Source organism: Octodon degus, unplaced genomic scaffold, assembly GCF_000260255.1.
Source record: "Octodon degus isolate 3935 unplaced genomic scaffold, OctDeg1.0 scaffold00013, whole genome shotgun sequence".
In the NCBI taxonomy this organism is placed as follows: domain Eukaryota; kingdom Metazoa; phylum Chordata; class Mammalia; order Rodentia; family Octodontidae; genus Octodon; species Octodon degus.
In genome coordinates, this window is record NW_004524589.1 from 10598625 (window position 1) to 10605340 (window position 6716).

Below are 6716 nucleotides of genomic sequence, written 5' to 3' on the forward strand. Positions count from 1 at the left end.
TTTTTTTTTTTTCCCACTGGTGATAGAACTCAGGACTTTGTGCTTGCCCAGCAGGCACTTAGACAACCAGGCTATCCCTCTAGCCCAGCAATGTTCTCTTGAAGACGCCATCATAGTAGTAGCCAGGTGGCAGGTGGCGGTGCTGTCCAGAAAAATGCGTTTGGAGACTAAGTGTGATTGAAGAAGATAGGTCATGTTTAATGTTGATACATCGTGACTGCATGTCCACAGTGGCCTACAGATATGATATAGCTATTCGATGGGTTCTTAAAAATTCCTACACATTAGGAAAACACAGTGTAGCATGTGTTTGAGAAATTCCCAGAAAATTTAAAAGTGAAACCTATCTCAGATACGGGTGACAACGGACTGACCATCTTTGTGAGATCAAATGACAAAGACAAGGAAGTGCAGCTTTCATAAGGAGCTCCATCCGCTGCGTGTGAGCACCTTCGCTGCTGTCGTCTTGGGCATCAGGGTCTTGAATGCCAGCTGTGCCATCTTCCCAATGCAGACTCACGCGGGGGCCTCTGCAGGGCGCCCGCAGGCCTCGCTCCATTCCTGCTCCCTGCTGTCCTGGGGCTTCCCTTCTCCTGGAGCAGCAGTCACTGGATCTTCTGGTCTTCCAGCACTGAGAAGGCATGGCGGTGTCCCCCACCAGCTTCCTCTCATTAATACAAAAATAAAATTTGTGAAGAGAAATTTAATATATTCTATTATAATATTAATATAATGTTATATATTATTAATATAATACAATGATATATCAATATTATAATATTGATATAATATTGGCATTTTATTAGATAAACCAAAATAATATATTTAATATCTACCTGCATGACTGATTCTTTGATGAATGAAAAACTTTTGATTTTCTTTTCTGTTGCCTAGAGTAATGACTATTCCTTTCCTTGAGCCATACATAAAATCAGAAATGCATATGTTTATAAAGTATTTTCAATAGCCCAAAACGTGATATTATTTCCCTAATCACAGGAGTGGAGATATTATTCATTAGGAATAAATTTATGTCTACTGTAAATTAAATCCTGGAGTATTCAACTGTTACTATAAAATAAAGTGTTAATAGATTATATACTTACAGAGAGGCTGATATTACGGCATTTGGGTGACAGGCAAAAAAGAATAACTGTGTTGATCACGCAAAGCATCATCCAAGATAGAAGTTAAGACACTGTCATTCTGAGGACAAGCTGGAATTATCCCTTTAAATATGAACTTTGATGATTAATTTTTCAATTTTCTATTCCTCATGTAAAATCTAATGAAATCATCTATAATCTTAATTTATGTGAGGGAAAAATAAAATGAAAATGTAACATTTATTACAGTGTCTATTATATAGTAAGCACTGAGCAAACTTACTATTAAGGTTATCATAATACAGATTTTTGAAAAATAGTGCTGAGATATGTTTACCGTATACATGATTCCACAGGTAGTGTTTTCTGAAATAGGAAGATCTGTATCAGCTACTACTATAGACAATCAATTCTAAAGCAACCACAACACATTTGAAGTGATTTGTGAGTGTACCCAAGTCTTCAAGTTTAATCTTTCTAGGCACGTTATCTCTTTGTCTAAATGAAATGCTTTAAAAAGACATAAATTTCTTTTTCTTTTGAGCTATGTTATCAGTGTACATAAAATAATTTATTTTATTTTTTATTTATATTCTTCCAAAACCAAATATAGGATTTTTGAAAGTATTAGAAGCATACCAAACACTGTTTTTGTAAAATGCTGTAAGTAAGCCTGTAGTAGGAAAAGTTATGCTGTCTTAAGCAGTCTCCAACTATTTCTACATGTGATTATATATTGACTTATTATTGACACAGTATTTGTTACTGTTGTTTAAGAATATCCAGAGACACCAGCTTTATAATTATTTTGGTGTTTCCATTAATTTTCTTTTTATTTTTAATAGCATATATTTGCAGAACATGGTAAATGCAGTTATAGTAGGGAATTCATACATATACATAACTAAGTTTTTAAAAATACTTTTGTGGCATGTGACATAGCTACATGATACGTCTTCCTGATTCGCATTAGTGGAGTTAACTTATATTCACTCAGTGTCATATTCAGTGCCACAGAATATAAGAAAATGAGCCGAAGCCAATCTTTTGCAGCTAGTACACTGAATGTGAGACACACTCCCAGAAGATTGGGAAGATGAAGTAACACGGAGATCATCGTCCTCCTGCCGTGTACAGATCAAGGGTGGCTGCGACACACATATCAAGAAGCAGCCGCGAGACGTTCGGTCTCTGGATTCCTGGGTCTGGTGGCAGGTTTGGCAGTGCAGAAAAATGGAATCAGAGCCCAACTCTGGTACTTGTTTTAAACTCTGTGCTTTGAGGATGGCCCTGATTTTCATTCCTTTACTTAGGGATAATATATAACCCTTTTATTCCTGGGGTAAAATTCTTTTCAATTTTAGTTATCTCATGATTTTCATTTTCTGCGCAGAAAACATATTCTCTCAAAAACTGGCTGTTGGCATCATGCGGACTTGCCTGGGCTTTCGGATAAAGCATGAACCTTTGGCTCCTGCCCAGCGTCTCACCTGCATCTTTGGCTATGACACCCGAGGGGTATTTTCCCACTTATCTTTGCATTATCTCTCTGCTAATTAATTTACTTCCCCATAATTTTTCTCTGGAACTCAGAAAACATTGTATTCAGCTAAGTCCCTCTGATCTTTATTCCTCTAATTTTGAAGAATGTGAAGCAATCAAAGTTACCCTACATATTCATGATGCTTGAACAACTCTTTCAAGATAATTTTCTCCCCGACTATAATTTTCTTTTGTTCATACCAATAGAATATAAATCATTGGAATGAAAAAAATGTAACAGACATAAAGCTACGATGAGTTATGATTGTAATGGTTTTCTTTATCCCTCTGCTTAAATTTCTCACGAGTATTTTAATGCATATGCGTAGGCATGCCAGTAGCCGTCTCACTTATCTGTCTTCATTGTAACTTTGTTGTCATCAATATGAGCAAAGTCAGCAATTTAGGCTGAAATGCTACCTAATCTTGTGAATCCGTTCTTTAATGCCAAAGTTTCTCCTTCAAATTTCAAGTCACTAGGGCATAATTTTGATAAAAATTCCAAACCTATGAGTTTGCACGAATAAAATATAAAATTACTTCCAGATACTGACAACAAAATCCAACTCCCATTTTGGTAGTGCCACAGCCCATCACCTTTTGCCCTAGTAAATTACATACAATTATCTTTTCCCACACTTATATCGTATAATCTAATATGAAAAAGTGTATAATCTTGTATATTCCTCCATGAAAGAAAATGTTCCATATAGTGGAAGAGTATCAGTACATTAAATATTTATAAGTATCCATTTTTGCTAGCACCATGAGTGCTTTTGGCGATTTGCTTATGTTATATTTGATGACCGATTCTCTACACTTTTTGTCCGGCATAAATCACGACATCTTCAGACATCGCCTCCATATTCTCAATTCACTCTTAACTTTTCTGATGGTGAATCTATCCTAATACATTTCAGTAAATTTTGCTTCAGCTGTGCTCCTTCTAAGGTTTTTCAACAGGTACAACAAGATGTTAGAGTCATGTTTTGGGTTCGTGCATGCACATGTATACACGTACATCCATATACATGCATGCGTGCGTATGTGAAGTGGCAGTGTTGTGCTGACTGTCGTTTCAATGAGTAAACAACGTTAAAGTGTTTCAGGTCTGTTGTTTGTTAAGCACTTTTATCAGTTTCTTCTACAAGATAGTGTAGTGTTCACTCCTGAACTAATATTCAATATTCCATTTTGAGATAATTCGTTATAAATTTTATGTCATATATACATATATATGTATATATGCATAAATTTAGCTATATTTTGGAATGGGGAGGTACCAGGAATTGAACTCGAGACCTTCAGCTTGCTTGGCAGGCACTGTGCCACCGAGCTCCTGAGCACCAGGAGCTAGACCGCCCGGCCCTAATTAGCCATATTTTAAGAATTTTATAACTGAGTTCATCTTATTTCCTGATAATTTTTTCCTCTCTCTGATATTTTTATTGTAGTATGGAGTGAAAATTAAGAAAGTTTGTCATTTAATAAATGTTCACTCACTTTTCAAGCATGAGATGTTTCTCATGAACTTAATTATAGCCTCTTAGTCAAATGAACTAGATTTTTAAATGATTACATTTTTTTCAGATATGTAAATGTGAATATAGTTATCTTTAATTTTTGGTAGCTATTACTTAAATTGTTGCATTCACTCTCTGGTCCTCGTCATATCCATTTAAATGCCTTTGCTCAATATAATATTTAAAAAGATTTTCAACATTGCCATCTGGTGGAGAAATGTTACTGGTTTGCTAAGTTGAGGATGTATTTATTTACTTACACATACAAATTATATTCATAAATATATGTATTATGTACATGTTTTGACATATGTAGAGATGACTAAATTAAGCTAATTTGAGCTAATATGAATCTTGCCCCTGTCTTGAGCCTCAGCCCTCCCAGTTTCCTAGAATATAACTATTATTACATTGTGCACTAATTTTCTATAACACAAAATCTGTGCTGCTAGCCACCTTTAAGAATGAAATGCAAGGTCTGGGAAGAGGGCTCAGTAGAATAAACGCTTCCTTGGCAAGCGCAAGGGCCTGAATTCAATCCTCAGTTCTAAAAAAAAAAAGAAAAAACGAAATACATTGTTACTACCCACAGTGACCAAGTTGGACAGTGGATTTTCACGCCAGTTGTTTGTGTCAACTGTCCTGGACTGAGACCCTGGGAAGACAATCAGCTGCTGGGTGGGCCCCTCGCCAGTGGGTTTCTACAGTCCAAGGACAGGGCCACTGGGACTGTCTCCCTGAGGGACGCAGCTCTTGCTGGGGTCCTTCCCTGGGCCCTGCTTCCCGGAGCCCATGAAGTGTGCACTGCTCTTTGCCACCTTCTTCTGCCACGATGTCTCTACCACAGGACAAGGGGACCGTGGACCAAGCCGTCCGAATCTGTGAGCCTAATTAAGCTTTTTCCTCTTCAAGTTTCAGGTGCCAAATTTTTTATTCCAAAACGCTTTAGGAAAGTTGACCAAAATTAATCCTTAAATTTATTCATTCTATCTAACCTTGCATATCTCCATCCAACATCGTCTATGCCCTATTTTTTCATGTTCACTGTTACATTCTGCTTTCCTGAATTTAACCATTTTAGAACCCTTACATGATGGGAAACATACAGTATTAGTCTTATTACATGATATTTAATTCAAATATTTTTAAATTATCATTCCAAATATTTAGTATTTCTAAACAACATAGATGAATATCTTAAAATGTAATAAACATTTCCATAATATTCATATTTTAATAGATTTAAATGCTAAGAATAATAATTTATACTACAGGTTATTAGGAATCTAAATTCTTATTTGATAAATATAATTCTTTTTGAAAATAGAAGAGATAATACATATACATTTCTAGGCATCCTTAAAGAATTAGATCCAGAATTTTTGTATATCTAACATAAAATATCACAGTACCAGTGTATAATTTATCATTTACTCTTTAAATAATCTCTACATTACTTATAATACATAATGCCCTTTAAGTTATAAGTATACAATTGTGGTGATGTACTTTTTAGATAATAATGAAAACAATCTGTTTATGTTCATTATGTATGCATTTTCTTTATTTATTTTTAATACAGAGTTGTTTGAAATTGGTGAGCACAGCGCCTGTGGACACAGGGATGATGTGATGAATGTGTTGTATTCATAAAATATAACTAAGACAGACAAATGTTGCTTTATATCTGGGAACATGACTTCGAATTAATTTTTAAGGACCTCAGCTCAATAAAGTGACCTTCCAGCCAAAACTGATGATAGAAGCCTCAGCCAAAAGGTATGTGTTCCTTGACTGGTAACAGAGCTCTTCTCTAATTCTTGATAATAATTTGTTGAACATTTTGAGAACTGACACTGATTTGCAGAAACTGATATCATAGTCTGAATTTTTCAGAAAATTAAAATAATTCACAAATAAGATGCATGATTTATTTAGAAAATATTATTCAACATTATTTCTGATGTATATTCCGTGAAGTTTTAGAAGTTCCAGTAATCTTTGAAATTCTTGCACAGGTTTTATCAGACAGTACTGTGTTGACACATTATGTCCAGCAGGTGGCAGCACACTCAATCTCTTACTATTTTGTAAGAAAATCATCGAAAATGGTTTTTTACCCTGCTGAACTCACTGCAGGAAGAAATAAAAAAAAACTATAAAGGAAAACATTTTCATTACACATAAAGAATTTATAAATTTGTATTTATCCCATTAAAATAACATGAAGCATCTCACTGAAATATTTTACATAAGGTTATGAAAAAACTTTGATAGAAATACATTATCCATTAATAAATCATCTCCACTTTTGTATAGCTAAGCTGTCCATGAAGACAGTTTCTTTCCATTTTTGCTATCATCTACAGAAGACAAACAGTAAATCTCCAAAATCAAGCAAACAAATAAAACCTAAAAGAATCATGAGCTTGCGTTGGTTCGGATTCATGAGGACAGCAAAGTGCCCTTCCCACTTTATCCGCCTCGGTGAGCCCGGCCGGAAAGCGGCTGCTGTGCGCGTGGAAGGGCGGAGCCCGGAAGCAGG